This window comes from Mesoplodon bidens, assembly GCF_964165515.1.
Source record: "Mesoplodon bidens genome assembly, chromosome: 10".
Lineage (NCBI taxonomy): Eukaryota > Metazoa > Chordata > Mammalia > Artiodactyla > Ziphiidae > Mesoplodon > Mesoplodon bidens.
Window position 1 is genome coordinate 46422030 of NC_138172.1, and position 17567 is coordinate 46439596.

The following is a 17567-nucleotide window of genomic DNA, read 5'->3' on the forward strand; positions in this document are numbered from 1 at the left end:
CTGGCTTCTGACTTGAGCAGCTGAGTTAGACAGTGGTGCCATTTACTGGAATGAATAAGACTGGAATAGGAATAGGTTTGGAGATGGAAAAGTCTAGAACTCTACTGTGGATTAACATTTGCGATAAGTGTGAGATGTACAATTAGAAAGTTCAAGTAGGTGGTTTTATATATGGGCTGGACCTCTGGGTTAGTGATACCTGGAGCTGTACATTTGAGAGCAGTCAAACGAACAGAAAGTATGTAAAGCCATGGGAAGAAATGAATGTAATCTAGAGCTGCACTATCCAATACAGTAGCCACTAGCCACATGTGGGTATTAAAATTAAATTAAAAATGTATGTCCTTAGCCACACTGGCCAGATTCCAAGCACACAGTAACTATATGTGGTAGTTGGATACCTTATTGGATGGTGTAGGCGTAGAACATTTTCATTATTGCAGAAAGGTCTATTGGACAGTGCTGCCCCCAGAGACAGTACAGCAAAATATGAGGGCCCAGGATGAAGTCTCATGGAATGCCACCTCTATTTAGGAAATTGGACAGGGGGAAACACCAAGAAGAAATGCTAAGAAATAGCATCAGTGAGGGATTGGCAACACTACACTACCACTGGCAACATTATGCAGGCAGCAGTTGAAATAGGGTTGACTTTCCAATTGGGATTGTAAGGAGGTGATCATTAAAATCCTAAACATTCAAAAGCTCCCAGAGTGAAGGTGATATATATGTTAGATGAGGTCAGTTTTTTTTTTTTTTTGCGGTACGCGGGCCTCTCACTGTTGTGGCCTCTCCTGTTGCGGAGCACAGGCTCCGGACGCACAGGCTCAGCGGCCATGGCTCACGGGCCCAGCCACTCCGCGGCATGTGGGATCTTCCCGGACCGGGGCACGAACCCGTGTCCCCTGCATTGGCAGGTGGACTCTCAACCACTGCACCACCAGGGCAGTCCGAGGTCAGTATTTTAAAATGGGAGAGAGAGAGAGAATGAATAAGGATAAGAACCCATGGAAATGGAACTATGAAAGAGAAGAAACAGTTTAGACTTACAGAAGAGGATCATGGAAGTTGATCAACCCTAGGAACTCTCTTTCAAAGATGGAAACGTTTGTAGGCAGAGTGGTGGAATGGCAAGACAAATTTTAGAAGTATCACAATGAGAGAATTAGCAAAACATGGCAAAAGATAGGTGTTCTAGGAGGATTAAAAAATAGCACGTGGAAATGGATGTCCAGTAAGACAGAGTCTCTAGCAGATATGAAAAAATCCTGGGCATTCCACATGATCTGACTTAAAACATTGGTGACGTGGCGAACCCAAAATTCACATAGGTAGGGTAGGGGAGCCTGGAAGATACCTCAAAGAGGTGGGAAAATATCCACTGGAGAATCTGGAACTGAGTATATTTTCATCAAATTTGGAAAGTATGTTACGGTATGACAAATATTAGTCCGGTGGGATTCACAAAGTTAAGGTTAGGGCATGAAAGGTACCTATTTAGACACTTAACCTCCAAGCTACTGAGATGAAATACAAATGAGGAGCTTGTGTGACCACTAAGAGAAAATGTGATATTAAGGTGCTATACAAGAAAACAGTGCTTTCAAATATAAGCCAGGATCAGTATAATTAATTTGCAAATGACAGAAAACCCAAATCTGACTAGTTTAGTAAAAGATGTTTATAGGCTCACATAACTGAAAAGTTCAGAGGTAGGACAATGTTCCAATACCTATTGAGAGGGACAGAGTTCAGACCTAGAGAAGATTCTCTGATGTTGAAAGACAATTCCTCTGCCCAGTGATTGAGATGAAAATTATAGAGTGGAAAATTGCTTCCTTACTTCAGTAGAAAGAGAAAACAAAAAGAACGGGCTTTAACCATTTTTTTTCTCCGAAGGACTATATTTGTCTGGTGGAAGTGATATAGATATTGGAGTTAAGCAACTGAATTGTTAGCCTCTACCCCCATTTCCAGCATACATAGTCCAGGCTAAAGTGTGCTTAGCATGAATGCAGCTGGAAACCCGATGTCTTCTGATTTCCACTGTATTGTACCCCCTAAAGCTGATAAAAACTTATTCATTGTCAAGTATATAACAGAAACTTTATTCTGTTGATAATATCAAAAGAAATGAGAAAGAGGGCTTCCCTGGTGGCGCAGTGGTTGAGAGGCCGCCTGCCGATGCAGGGGACACGGGTTCGTGCCCCGGTCCGGGAAGATCCCACATGCCGCGGAGCGGCTAGGCCCGTGAGCCATGGCCGCTGAGCCTGCACATCCGGAGCCTGTGCTCTGCAACGGGAGAGGCCACAACAGTGAGAGGCCCACATACCGCAAAAAAAAACAAAAACCAAAAAACAAAAAAGAACTGGTGTGAAAGAAGAAGTCAAACAGTACATTTGTCTGGCAGACAATCAGCTGGTGTCTTGGGTTGTGTCTTATACTACAGATTTCTCTTCCCACAAGAGCACCCGGTAGAAAACTCGACATAGGCTTTTCACTCTGACCCCTTCTGTTTGAGAAAATATTAACTCTGAGTGCAAGGGATCTAACTACCAGGCCCCAAATTTATTTTATTATTTTCCTGGGAGTCTCAAAGGGTATTCAGGCAAATGGGGCTGGCTAAACTCCCTTACTATTTCTGCCTTGGGGGTGGCAGATCAGATTCCCTGATATTCCTTTGAAAAATACAAGCCTGGGTGAAGAGGAAACAAGAAAAAGAGGGGAGTGATATATGCTGGAAACTGGTGGCAAATAAGATTCAAAACAAAAAGAACCCCCAGGATATATAAAGCAAAAGTATTCTGAAAAGGTGACAGATATACCCGAGGGAAGCAGCACATGGTGATGTTAATATGGAAACTGAAAATCAACTCAGCGCAAACATAGGTGGACATGGTCCATCCAGAGAGCCTTGATGCCGGCTCCACCTGCAGGTGGGGCTGGAGGCTGTTGCCCTGCAGAGTGGGAGTTGTTCTGAAAGATTAGTTCTGGTTCATGACAGCTACTCTCTATTTCTCTTCTGTCTGTCCACTAGCTCCTCAGCCCGTAGCAACTGACCTCTGCTCCCACCAAACTCCTTGAACTGAGGTTACTACCAGCGCCTGGCTTCCCGGGCTTCATCATCTACAGTATGTATCCCTGTTGATAATTTACACCCCTTGAAAATGTCCTCTTGGCTCTTGGGTCACCACTTTCTCCTGATGTTCCTGACCGGTTAGTTCCTGCCTCCTTTGCATTTCCTCCATTTCTGTCCACCCTCTAAAGATAAGTAGTCACCTAGGGATCCACTCTTGTCCCTCTTCTAACTCTATACAGTGTCACCAGGTGACAGGACTATTTACCCGTTTGGATTAAACTATATCTGGGGGACTTCCCTGGCAGTCCAGTGGTTAGGACTCCTTACTGTCACTGCCGAGGGCCTGGGTTCAATCCCTGGTCAGGGAACTAAGATCCCACAAGCTGCGTGGTATGGCCAAAAATAAATAAATAAAAATAAATTACAGGGCTTCCCTGGTGGCGCAGTGGTTGAGAGTCCGCCTGCCGATGCAGGGGACGCGGGTTCGTGCCCCGGTCCGGGAAGATCCCATATGCCGCGGAGCGGCTGGGCCCGTGAGCCATGGCTGCTGAGCCTGCGCGTCCGGAGCCTGTGCTCCGCAACGGGAGAGGCCACAACAGTGAGAGGCCCGCGTACTGCAAAAAAAAAAAAAAAAAAAAAAAATTACATCTGGGAGCCACATGTACAAAAATGAACTTATTATCCTTACCCACAGGTACACACTAACCCCTGTTTTCTCCACCACCTGCCCACTTGTTCAGCCCAGGAACCTCATGGAAACCTTCAGCTCCTCTCTATCCTGCACCCTCATAAACAGACTACGTTTTAATGATTCCATTTCACACATGCAGCAGGTTGGCCATTTCCTTTCCACATCCTCTGCTCTATTTTCCATAGTTACCACGTCAGAGTTTTGTGATAGCTGTTGTCTTTTCAATCCTCTCTCATTCTTAGATGAAGAAAATTTCCTTAAAATGAAAATCGAATCGTATCACCCTCTTTCTGAAGTTCCTTTAATGATTCTCTCTTGTCTATAAAACAAAACCCAAGTTCCTTAGGTGAGTATTCAAAACTCTGTCAGTGACTGGTTATAATCTATGGTTTTATGCTGTCTCTCCTCAATCTCCCACTTAAGTCTCAACCGCACCCATACTTCTCTGCTTCTCATTCTCAACCACATCTTGCTCTTTCAAGGAATGTGTGAATATATCAGTATAGGTCAGTGGTTCTCAACTGGCAGTGATTTTGCGCCTTTCTCCTAGAAGACATTTGGCAATGTTTAGACACATTTTTTGTTGTTGTCACAATTGGGGATAGGGCTGCTACTGACATCTAGTGGGCACCTAGAGGCCAGGGATGCAACTAAATATACTACACTGCACAGGGAAGTCTCCCACGAAAAAGAATTATCTGGCCCCAAATGCCATTAGTGCTGCTGTTAAGAAAATCTTGTATAGGGCAACCACATGTGGAAGTCTGTTGATCATATCTACTGTATCAGACAAATAGGTACAAAGAGAAATAGAACATCCATGTCCAAGGAGTACCTATTTACTCTATTTGCAAGAAATCACTACTTGTGTTAATATTGGATAGAAGCTCTGTGAAATGAACTGTACGTGTGAGAATTTGTGTTGTGTTTTCTTTTGTGTCCTTCAGTTCATGCTTTTAACTACTCTTTGTCCTTAATAGAGTCTTTCTACCCACAAAGATGTGGTGTCTAGCATGATCTGACAACTTTTCCCATGACCCATGTGCCTTGCTTCCCTCACCTTCCTGGAAGTCTTTTTTTTTTTTTAATTTTCATTTCAGTCTTTTTATTTATTTATTTGGCTGTGCCAGGTCTTAGTTGTGGCACGGGGGATCTTTAGTTGCGGCATGTGGGATCTAGTTCCCTGACCAGGGATCAAACCTGGGGCCCCTGCATTGGGAGTGCGGAGTCTTAGCCACTGGACCACCAGGGAAGTCCCCCTGGAAGTCTTTAGAGTCAGAATGCCATGAACTTGGGGAAACTGCAGACCTGAAATTGGGTTGTGAGATTTTTGTCTTGCTGTTCATGCGTGATATATGAGCAGAGGGAGGAGAACTGGGTGTGACAATAGCAATCATTTTGTCTCAAAACAAACCAGTTAAAGTTTAAAGATCCACCAGCACATATAGCTTTATGCAGTTGGGAATCTGTGGTCTAACCAGTGGCAGCTGTTGTGTTGCAGGCATTGTCTTTAATGAGTGTACCTCGCAGAATCAATCCACAGCAGGATCCCTGTTTTCCAGTGATGAACTAAGTAGCTGACACAGAGTGGGATTTGGAAGTAGGTTACTATTATAATACTGTAATATTTGGGGCATGCCTTATAACTTGGGATGTAATTTTAACATGACTACCATTCTTTTTTTTTCCAACTTACCTTCTCCCCACCCTTGCCAGAGCAATAAAATTAATGAAGAATCTTAAAATCCATTGATATGTCTTAGGAAAAAAATAGTAGTAGGGAGTCATCAAAATTTATTGTTAAACCATCTGTAAGTCTTGTTTCAGTTTTGTTCCTTTGACTCATTGACTTTATTGCTGTAAAGGACATTTGAAGTGGTCTAGTCCAACTATCTTATTTCTATATAGGAAAAAGAGGTTGAGAGTTAAGGACTTTTTTAAGGTCTTCCAGTGTTTGCCTGCATTTTTTTTTTTTTGAGGAGGGATAGCATCTTTATTATTGCTGTTAATGGAACAAAAGGTACCTAATCACACCAGCTTCTCTTTTCAAAGAAAACTACAAATATCTTAATAACATCACATATCAAAGAGTAGTTACTTTTGCTGCCTTCTATTAAAAGCATTTACATGCTAGGAAACAACACATTGCTCACACATTGCCAGGAGTATGGAGGGAACTGAATAGACTGAATAGCATCAGTCTATTCTTATCACGTGAAGCCAGACACAGTCAACTCTCAGTAAGCCATTCGCACGGAGGGAACACTGATAATTCACAATAGTTATATCTGCCATTTGAATGCATCACATAGTTTGTTTAGGCTCCTATAAAATTAAATTAAAAATATGATCCTTAAGCCAGTGTCAATACATGACAAAGAGCATGAGGTAATGGTGCTGGGGAGGCAGGGAAACATCAGACTAGTATTAGTACTGGGCCACTGGATAAACTAAAGGCACACCACACATATGTGGAGAACTTAGCCAAGAGTGGCTAGGAGCTTCAATATATTGTCACTCTTTCTAGATTGGTTTTATATTGGGAGCTATGTTTTTCAACACACCGTATGTACATTTTGTTTGTTTGTTTAGTGGGCAAATTGATTTGTTCAGTTCTGTCACTTTATGAGTATAATTTTACTGGGTCGTATTAATAGAAATACATTAATACTCTACATAAGCTAGGTAGCATTGAGTACACAAGAATAAAGTACTTAAAAGGGCAAGATCACATCAATAGCCTATCCTTGTCCTGTGGGACAGATAAGCGGATCTTGAATTGAGGTTTTTGATAATAGAGCTTTAATCGGCACATTCATACTACAGACAGATGCAGTGGTGTTGAAAAGCACAGGCTATGGGTTCAGTCTCGCTCTAGTGATGCCTGCATATTTAATAAACATTTTCCTATCTCTGGTGTGTAGTCTCTCGGGAACTCTATTTACAGTTTGGGGGCTCCACGTTTCTTCTTGGCTTATAAATCCTCTCTCCATTATCTCCCCCAGCTTCCTCTCCTGGATGCTTTCCTGTGATCCTGTGATTATGAATCTGGATTCATGGAACCTACAGTTTTCTCAGGCTCCTTACTGGAATGATCTCTGCGTTGTCTCAGCATTCTGAGATGTGCCTGTTATCTTCCTCTTGTGAGCAGAGAATCATGCTGCCAGTACAAACAATGTTAAATGTTAAAACAGAACCTGGGGGAGAGGTTCTTTATGGGAGTTGTGATTAGTCCATCTTGCTGATATATCGTTCTCTGCCTTAAGCTACTGAGAATCATACTTTTCTCCATAAGAAGAATTGAAGAAGCTAGATGATGACAGGTTGTGTCCCTTAAAACCAAGCCTCAGGTGAGCTTTGTTCCCTCTGACCTCTGTCCACTTGAGTTTTGAGGTAAGCCAGTGCAGGCACTTCATGGAAACTGTGTCCGAGGTAAAGATACATCCATCTATATTCACCAAAAGGAGCCGCTGAGAGGTTTCAGGTAAGACAAGATAGGTACAGAGAAGATGTGCACCTGGCCTGAGAGGACAGGATGAAGCCTGGAACCTGAGTGGTGGCAGCAAGAATTACCCTTAGGACATGGGTGTACATGAGGACAGGCATAAACTAGTCATATGGAAACTCATTCGCTTATTCTCTTATGAACCAACATTTGAATATATTGGCGTAACGCCAAAAATGTGGGATATTCTAACCAACATTTAGAAATGTTGTAATTGATGATTTGGCATCCATTGATCATAGGGTCAAACTAACAGCCAAAGTTGATTATATTTCCCCTTTTGGTGTGCAAAAATCCTATTAGAAACCTTCCAACCACAGACCCCAACATCTGTGTTTTGCTTCCTGCCCAGCAGGAGAACGTCCCCGCCTAACAACTTCCCACCGCTCTAGTAATAGAGGCTTTTGCCTATGCTTTCTGCCCCCTCCTCTGCCTCCTGACTGACCCCATGGTGCTTCCCCATGGGCCCCCTGCGAGGTGTGGCATGCCCTCTCTTTTCAGGAACTGTAAGTACTTCTTTCCAGGGCAGTTGTCTCCTTGTCTGTGACCTTACCATACATGATTTCGAGAAATCCTGGGTGTATGTTAAACACAGATGAACCCCACAATGTATAAATTTTTATGGCAAGTAATGGTAAATGCTATGAAGGATAATAAAGCAGGGACGGGGTATAGAAAGGGATAGATAGAGTGATCAGGGACAGACTCTGATGAGGGGACATGTGAACAAGAGACCAAAGTAGGGAGCAAGATGTGCTGATATTTAGGGGTAGCATTTCAGGCAGAGGGAATAGCAACTGCTGGGGCTGAGGAGGAGGGAACATACTTGGACCGTGTCCATAGGGAGGTGGTGAGGCTTCAGTGCTTAGGCGGGGGATGGGTTCAGCATATGGCAGGTGGACTGAATTGTGTCCCCCCGCCAACTTTATATGTTAAAGCCCTAACCTCCAGTACCTCAGCATGTGACTGTATTTGGAGACAGGATCTTCAAAGACATAATTAAGTTAAAATGAGGTTGTTAGGGTGGTCGCTAATCCAGTCAGACTGGTGTCCATATGAGAAGAGGAGATTACGACACAGACACCGGGGGTGCACATGCATAGGGGGATGACCGTGTGAAGCGGCAGCAAGAGGTTGGCCATCTGCAAGCCAAGGAGAGAGGCTTCAGAGGATACCAGCCAGCTGGCACCTTGATCTTGGACTTCCAGCCTCCTATACCATAAGAAAATTTCTGTTAAGCCATCCAGTCTGTGAAATTTTGTCACGGCCTAGGGCTAAATCATGGTGGCCAAATGTTACCTTGCAGTTACGGTTAGTCAGTCAGTGTGGGTGGAAGTTTGATCTGTGTTCTCCTGGCCCACTGTGGTTTTCTCTAATCTTTTATATTGCTTATGTTTTCAGGTAGTTTGCAAGCTTCGTGATAGCATTCCTCACATACCCCTAAGTTGGAATATCTAAGTTATTTAATTTAATTTTTGTTTGACAATTGATGAAGAGGAGTCTCACCAGCCCACCCAACCCAATATCCTCTTCACTTTTCATTCTTTTTTGGTCTTCTGAGGCCATTCCCATGATCAGATTTCCATTTTCAACAATGTTACTCTCTTGGACCAACCATAATTATCTCGTCTTCTTTTGCATCTTTGGCCGTGAGACCAGATGTAGCCCCTTTCCCTTTTGGGTCCCAGGCCTTTTCCTTGTCTTTCTTCATTCCCTATGCTCTGTGAAACCAATTTGTAAACATTACAAAAGCTGTGTATTTACAGCATACAGTCGTATCTTTGATGATCTAGTTCCCTCTCTAACATTTGCATTTATTATTTTTTCTCAGGTTGTGAAATCAGGGCTGAATTTACTCTTTTAGGCCTCAAAATAAGACATTTCTGAGAAAAGTGAATTCCGTGACTTGGCCTCAGAGGAACATTAAGAGACCTTCCCCAGGGACCTGGTTTTCAAGTTACCTGTGAATCAGAGAGTAAGATAGAGAGGCCTTCAGGAAGTCTCATAAGGGATGGAATGAAGAAAAATAAGAGAGATTCAGTAAAGGAGGGAGTAAATAATGAGAAAATTCCTATAAAAAATAGATGTCATGCACATAAGAAATCAGAAAAAAATGTTGGGGTCAGTTCACACATCTGCAGTTTCCAGGTGTGTAAAGAGTGTGGCAAAGCCTTTAACTTCAACTCAGCACTAGCAAGTCAGCATTGGAGAGAAACCTTTTAGATGCAAGGACTACAGCAAGGCCTTCAAGCAAAAAGTCAGCTTAAATCAATATCAATGGATCCAAAAGAAAAGGGAAGAAAAAAGAAAAAACCCCAAGATCAATGGATCCACACTTGGGTGAAGCCCTACAAATGCAGAGTGTGGGAAAGGCTTCAACAAGACTACCAAGCGTAAGGTAGATAGCTAGTGGGAAGCAGCCGCATAGCACAGGGAGATCAGCTCGGTGCTTTGTGACCACCTAGAGGGGTGGGATAGGGAGGGTGGGAGGGAGGGAGACGCAAGAGGGAAGGGATATGGGAACAGATGTATATGTATAACTGATTCACTTTGTTATAAAGCAGAAACTAAACACCATTGTGAAGCAATTATACTCCAATAAAGTTGTAAAAAACAAAAAAGAGTTCAGGATTGAAGTAGCACTGAAGGCTTCATGTTAGAGAAAAACCCTGTGAATGTGAGAAATGTGGGAAAGTCTTCATTCAGAACTCAAATTTTATTCGTCATTGGAGAATTCGTACTGGAGAGAAACTTTTAAATGTAATCTTGTTCTGTGTGTCCCCCTAGTGCAGGTTAGCAGGTCCTCCCCTTCTTGGCCTGATGATCCCAATCCAGCTGTACCTCCTGCCCTCCCCAGACGCTGCTCCAGGCAGTCCTCTCCACTCACTGTAACACACACTGTTTCAGTTTCTTCCTCTGAGCTTGTGCTTTTTCTGCTCCCCCAGATGCCCTTTCCCCATCTCTTCCCCTTTCTTTGATCCTATCTAGCCTTAAGACTTTTTGAAGCTTACCACTTGGACTCTGCCTTTCTCACTACAGCCTCTTTTATCTGTTTTCTTAAAGACAGCCTTATTATTTTTTAAAATATTTTGGCCGTACCATGCGGCATGTGGGATCTTAGTTCCCCGACCAGGGATCGAACCCACGCCCCCTGTATTGGAAGGGCAGAGTCTTAACCACTGGACTGCCGGGGAATTCCCAAGACAGACTTATTCTATTTACAATGAATTTATATGCTGGTTGTTTTGTTATTGTTGTTTTGTATTTTTATTTTTTGTTTTCCCTCCAGTTGACTCAATGTTATTTCCAACTCTGCAGTGGTGAGCTTCTCCATAGCAGGTTTGGTCAGGAAGGTGGACTGTCCCCAAAGGAGATGAATACAAGGAATGACCTTGAGAGTGTCTGTCTTTCCTTAGATTTTAGGTAAGTTGTTTGCCCTGAGACTTCAGCTCTCTGATGTGTTCAAGGAAAAATTTCAGATTATCTGGCTATTTTTTTTTTTTTGGTTGTGCCATGCAGCATGTGGGCTTTTAGGTCCCTGACCAGGGACTGAACCCACGCCTCCAGCAGTCTTAATCTCTGGACTGCCAGGGAGGTCCCAGTCTGGCTATTTTTTGTTGTAAGGGTGGGGCCATATTCTTCAGGTTTTTAAATTTATTTATTTATTTATTTATTTATTTATTTTTGGCTGTGTTGGGTCTTAATTGCTGCATGCGGGCTTTCTCTAGTTGCGACGAGTGGGGGCTACTCTTTGTCGCGGTGCGCTGGCTTCTCATTGTGGTGGCTTTTCTTGTTGTGGAGCACGGGCTCTAGGCACACAGGCTTCAGTAGTTGTGGCACGCAAGCTCAGTAGTTGTGGCACATGGGTTCTAGAGCGCAGGCTCAGTAGTTGTGGCGCACGGGCTTAGTTGCTCCACGGCATGTGGGATCTTCCCGGACCAGGGCTCAAACCCGTGTCCTCTGCATTGGCAGGCGGATTCTTAACCACTGTGCCACCAGGGAAGTCCCTTCTTCAGTTTTTCTACATCTTGAGAAGAGGTGGATTTTTGGATTTTTAAAATTTTCAAAGTGGACCACACTTAAAAAAAAAAAAAAACACTGAACAAGTTTGTAGATATTCATTAGCAGCCAATGCAATGTGATGATTTTTGAGAGAGATGAGACACATAACATGAGTCTCCCGTTCCCCAGGCCTACTCCTTGGGAATATTTGCCGAGCTGTGGCCCAGAGAGTTACAGCCTTTCTCAGTGTGTGGAGGAGATAGAGATCAGACCTGCTATATGTTTTTCTTATTTTAACGTATTGTATAAATATGGAGAAATGTGTTGAAAAAGCACCAAGTAGTTGACAAGGGGGAGGAGTGTGTGACATTACCAGTGGCTGAATCTAGAGCCATTTCCAGGTCTATCCTGTGTGGTTGTGATAATCGTGCAAAGAGGAACTGGTCTAAGGGACAGATGGGAGTTGAAATCCTGCCCTTGTTCCATTTGCCATGTCACGCACCTATGGGATTGTATCTCTTTAGGGGCTACTCTTTCCTATAGGTACTGATGTGCCTTATGGGCTATTCTGGCCTTTCCCAGCATTTTTCTCTGTTGCTCTCTTTCACTCTAGAGTATAGGAAAGCTAGATATTCACATTTCCAGTCTATCTTGCATTCTGTTGTGCAATGGACATGGTAGTGACTGTTACTCGTCACCTAGTCTCCATTCTCTCCTGCTTCCATAGAAATTGCTAAATTTTCCAGTTTTTTCAGCAGGTGTGTTTGGCCATGTGACCAACCTCTGGCCATTGTGAAATGGTATGTGCAACTCTCTGGCCATGCACTTAAATGCATGCCCAGCACCACCATTAGACCAAGGAAAACAGGGTCCCACCCCAGGACATGTGCCCAGGGTGTTCAGGGGGTCCTGCACTTTGGAGTTCCTTCCTCTACATTTTTTTTATTGGTTTATTTTTATCCTTTTATTTATTTATTTATTTTGGCTGCACCGGGTCTTAGTTGTGGCATGTGGACTTCTTAGTTGCGGCATGTGAACTCCTAGTTGCAGCATGCGAACTCTTAGTTGCGGCATGCAAACTCTTAGTTGCGGCATGCATGTGGGATCTAGTTCCCTGACCAGGATCGAACCTGGGCCCCTCCATTGGGAGCACGGAGTCTTACCCACTGGACCACCAGGGAAGTCCCCCCTTCCTCTACATTTTTAAAGTCATCTCCTGTTGCCTGGTTGTGGCTAGGTCAAATAAGACTGTCAGATGGGGTTCTCCGAGAGTAGATTGTGATGTCTATGGGCCCTGTGCTCTGTTTGTCCCATTTGGGGTGCTCTCTGAGCATTTACTCAGTGTGTGAGCTGACCAGGTGTCCTAAAGAGCTCCAGAATGCACACCTGTAGGGTTGTGCCAGGGCCCTGTGGCTGGACCTCATTTCTAGGAGGGCGGCCAGCCTGGGTTTTTCCCACAGGATCACATGACCCTGGGCCATCAGAATGATGCTGACTGATTCGGGGTAACTCATTCATCTTAGGCACAGGTTTGAATTCAAGGCTCTGGGCTACTGTGGGTCTGCTGTCAACCCTTGGGGTGGGCTGCATGTGTGGGCCCGTGTCAGCTCGTGCTCTTCTGCATTCCTACTGCAGCGCTGCTTGTGGGCTACAATACCCAACGACAAGAGAGGTGGCAGCAAGTATCCTTTATCTTGTGCATTTCACACTCTTGGCCATGAGGGTGGTCACTCTTCCCCGCACAACATGTCAGGCAGTTCTCTGGGGGTGGCCACACCTCTCTTCTCTGAGGGCTTTCAACAGGCTTTCTGATAGATGTCCTCTCTTATCCCCCACTGATGCAGTGACGCCATGCTGTCCTGGGTCAGTCTTAAGCTGCGCTGGAAGGGGACATTCATTTCTTGGGTGAATTGAACTGCTCTTCTTACTCTTCGCATGGGCCCATTGCTTATCCTCCCAGTTGGTGGTGGTGGTATGGAAGGGAGAAGGAAAACCAACATTGAAAGGCATCACATTCCAGGAACGCAAAGATTATAGCAGTTGCCATGGTCTCAATGTTTGTGTCCCCTTCAAAATTCATACGTTGAAATCCTAATCCTGATGTGATGGTGTTAGGAGGTAGGGCTTTTGGTAGGTGCTCTCGTGAATGGGATTAGTGTTCTTACAAAAGAGGTCACACAGAGCTCCTTAGCTCCCTTCCATGTGAGGGCACCACAAGAAGGCCTTGTCTATGAACCAGGAAGAGGGCCCTCACCAGAATTCAAACATGCTGGTGCCTTGATGTTGAACCTCCCAGCATCCAGAACTGTAAGAAATAAACTTCTGTTCTTTATAAGTTACCCAGGCTATAGTGTTTTGTCTAGCAGCCTGAATGGACTAAGACAGCAGTTTAAGAGCTGTTGTGGTTGTACAATATGTGATTCAGTGATTAGACTATAACATTCCAAATGGTAAATTTAACATGACCAGAAAACCTATTACAGTTAATATTTTCCTGAATATTCTGCGTAAGACTTGTATTTGCAGTTATCGTAATAACCTTTGAGGATGTCATTGGAAGCCAATGTTCATGGGTGGCATGATGATTCAATGCCATTAGTAATGATCTAACCAGCATTCAATAAATGGTATTAAAGAACTGAGGAGGCAAGAATATCTATATTGTTTCAATTCTGTGGGGAGTTCAAGGATTTGAGGGATGATCAAGAAAAGACAAGACCTGAAACATATAATACTGTACATCAACTATACCTCAATCCAAAAAAATTTTTTAAAGAAAAAGAAAAAGGTAAGACCACTAGATGGCACTATTGTACAACAAACTACATTGGGCGCCCTCTGTACAGATCGCAGGACAGGGGAAGTCCCTTACTGAAGGGCTAACCCAGCAGGGGAAGAAGGCGAGGGAATCCTGGGGAGGGGGTGGGGTGGAGAGGCGAATTGGAAAGGAGGCTTACTTGTCTAGGCAGTGTTGCTCAACAGCAAGGTGGGAGTCTCTGCCCTTCAGAGAGCGTGGAAGGGCAGCAGCGGTTTGGGGTCTTTTACGGCCCCAGAGTTTGTCTTATCCATGGCTGGCCGACGTTAGGTGCAGTTTCACGAATTATGCAAAGCAGGCAGGCTCTAAATGGCTAAAAATATGCTAATATGGATTATGTTTAAAGCAATTGGATGAGTAAGAATTTGTAAAATGTGTAAAAAAATATTTACCCTTAAAGCTTGTAAATATTGTACCCTTGAAGCTTGATATAAATTTCCTATGTTTATAGGTTATTACACAATTACAACTGGACATTCAAATTCGATAATATTCAAATTGCATTAATTTAATATTAGGAACAGGGATGTTTTGCTGAAACTACATTGCTGTTCTAAGATGAGTGTTATACTATAGGTTTTTTTTTGTTGTTGGTTTGGCCTCACCGCACAGCTAGTGGGCTCTTAGTTCCCCAACAAGGGATCGGACCCAGGCCCTCAGCAGTGAAATCTCAGAGTCCTAACCACTGGACCACCAGGGAGTTCCCTGGCATAGGTTGTTTTGATTTTGCCTCGGCAAACCTACCTAACTGAGTATCTTTGGTTGATGGGAATTGGGAATGGCCTACTCCAACTGTCAGCATGATTTCCAGGCTCCATATCTTCTACATGGAAAATAGGTCAAAGAGTAGGAGCAGTGACTTACATCTGAGAACATCCCAGTGGGAGGGAAAGAGAAATCATGTTTACTCCTCAGGAGTACTGAAGTGCCCTGTAGTAAGCTCACACTCTTCTGTAACAATGTTATCAGTAATGCTTTAAACTCCAGATTCTTTTGAGCAGGGAGATCCTAACCCCTGCTCTCACATATTTAAAGGTCTTTTGGAGGTGACCACAGACATTCCTATAAAGCTCTGAGGTTATTCAGACGATTGAGGACTTGAGATTATCTTGAAAAGATGTGACCTGGGTTCCACACAAGGGCCTCATGGATCCCTGGGAAGTGTCGGCCTCAGTAGGATATGGCTGAGGGCTGGATGCTCCTCTGGACACAGCCTTCTTGGCAGTGTGAGATGAAAAGACTTGTAAACTGTGAGCCCCATGTGGGGCATCACAGTGGCCGGGGTAAGGAACTAGACACATGAGGACATTTGGCAGTGGTGGACAAATGAAGTGGTGGACAAGTCTAAGAAAGGTTGCAGGACTGTGTGTCGGCTTCTAGCTGGGGCCCGGATTCGCTTCTTCCCCTCCCTCTCTCATTCATGGTGGCTCTCCCTATGCAGGACAGACAAGCACCGCCTTTTTGACTTTCTAAGGGTCTTCTGGATATATATTAAGATCGCTACTCTGTTCCTCGACTTTCATTCATTAAGCAAACGTTTCGGTGCCTCCTCTGTCTTGAGGTCTCCACCCCGTCCAGGTCAGGCCCTCAGCCCAGCTCAGCTCTCTCTCCAGGTCCCTGATTTCTCCTCTAGGCCCTGAAGGGAGGGACTCACCAGTAGGTGGAAAATCTGCCAGGCAGGGGCCGGGCCTGTCCCGGCAGGGAGGAGGCTCCTGCCTCCAAGAGGAAGGACGACCTCGCAGGCTCTGCTGCTCATTGGCTCAGCTGGGCCCCGCCCCTTCACCTGATATCCAATGGAATGAAGGCCCTGCTTCCTTCTCCGGCCTTAAGGTTAGGACAAGCCAAGTCCTATTCCTTGACTTGGAAGGGGGAGTCTCGTGGATTCCCTAGTAGTCTAGTGGTTAGGACTCTGCACTTTAACTGCCGAGGGCCAGGGTTTGATCCCTGATCAGGGAAATAAAATCCCGCAAGCCGTGCGGCGCGGCCAAAAAAATTAAAACGCGGAGCCTGAGAGGAAGACACCTACCTCGCCATTTTTTCCTCAGGCTCGTCTGGTGGGAACTAGAAGGAGGAACCACCGAGATGTGGGGTCCTCTAAGATCACTAGAGAGAATTTAAGGGAAATTATAGGTTGACAGGTCACTGTGATGACGTACTTCCGGCTCAGCCATTGCTTTTAGCGCGTGAGGGTTTGGTTTGTGAAGACCCGCCAGTGGTTCCCCAAAGCTCTGTTTGCTGGAAAGAGGCAGAGGCCACTCAGAGCCCACGGTGAGCGGGTCTGGCTTGGTCTGAACAGGACGGGAAGGACCCTGGGGGAGACCAGCGCGGCTACTGCTGCTCCTGGGGTCTTCACCCCAATGCCCATGCTCAACTCGTTCGCATGGAGAGGGGGCGCTGGCGGGCTGGGGACGCCTAGTTTCTCGTCCCCAGGACAGCCCGTGGCCTATTCAGACTTGGATACTGACACAAATTCAAGTGTTGACACCGAGGTTCTCAAAATTTTTTAACTGTCTGTGCTCCAGGACGCGCTGTCAGCAGAGAACACTCCCCTCGGTCGCTCCAGCCCCATCTTGTCCAGGCTGCGGAGACCCCAGCCCTACCCCTAGGCCTGTGCACAACTACTTAACGCTCTTTCCCTTTTCAGGTGGTCTCAGGAAATCAGTCTGTGATACTTTATTCGCCTTACTCGCCTGGCCAGGTGTAAACCCAATCTGGAAGCGATTCGTAGAGTACCCAAAGTTTTGAGAAGACTGAAATGGTTTTCTCCCCCCACCCCCATGGAGGCTACTTCCTTCACAGAATTGGAGAACGTGGAGCCCTGGATTTGGATTGGTTCATATGAATGTTTAATCTAAAAATCTTGGGACTTCCCTGGCGATCCAGTGGTTAAGACTCGGGGCTTCCACTGCAGGGGGCACAGGGTTCCATCCCTGGTTGGGGAACTAAGATGCCTCGTGCTGTGCAGTGCAACATAAATAAATAAATAAAAATCTCTTGAGGGGTTATATCCATCAAGCACCTAATATGTGTCTAATGTTTAGCATATAATATCCTATGCACAGTATTGGGGCTAAGGAAACATTATTTATTATTATTTTTAAATTTTATTTAATTAATCTTATTTTTGGCTGCAGTGGGTCTTCGTTGCTGTACGTGAGCCTTCTCTAGTTGCGGTGAGCGGGGCTACTCTTCGTTGCAGTGCGCGGGCTTCTCACTGCGGTGGCTTCTCTTCTTGTGGAGCACAGGCTCTAGGCGTGTGGGCTTCAGTAGTTGCAGCACGCCGGCTCAGTAGTTGTGGCTTGTGGGCTCTAGAGCACAGGCTCAGTAGTTGTGGCACACGGGCTTAGTTTCTCCGTGGCATGTGGGATCTTCCCAGACCAGGGCTCGAACCCGTATCCCCTGCATTGGCAGGCAAATTCTTAACCACTGTGCCAACAGGGAAGCCCAGCATTTCTTGATTTAGTTCTCTTCACAT

The 17567-nt window shown here is 45.0% G+C and overlaps 1 long non-coding RNA gene across 1 annotated transcript in view; it reads left to right on the forward strand.

The window, feature by feature from the left end:
• LOC308624477 overlaps positions 1–16902 on the forward strand; it is a 31024-nt gene extending 14122 nt beyond the window's left edge. Inside the window, exons 6-10 of the long non-coding RNA XR_014016973.1 lie at positions 3038–3131; positions 5272–5370; positions 6776–9673; positions 10594–10698; positions 16737–16902. This is a non-coding gene — a long non-coding RNA (uncharacterized lncRNA). The remainder of the gene's footprint in view (positions 1–3037; positions 3132–5271; positions 5371–6775; positions 9674–10593; positions 10699–16736) is intronic.
• The last annotated feature ends 665 nt before the right edge of the window (positions 16903–17567 follow it).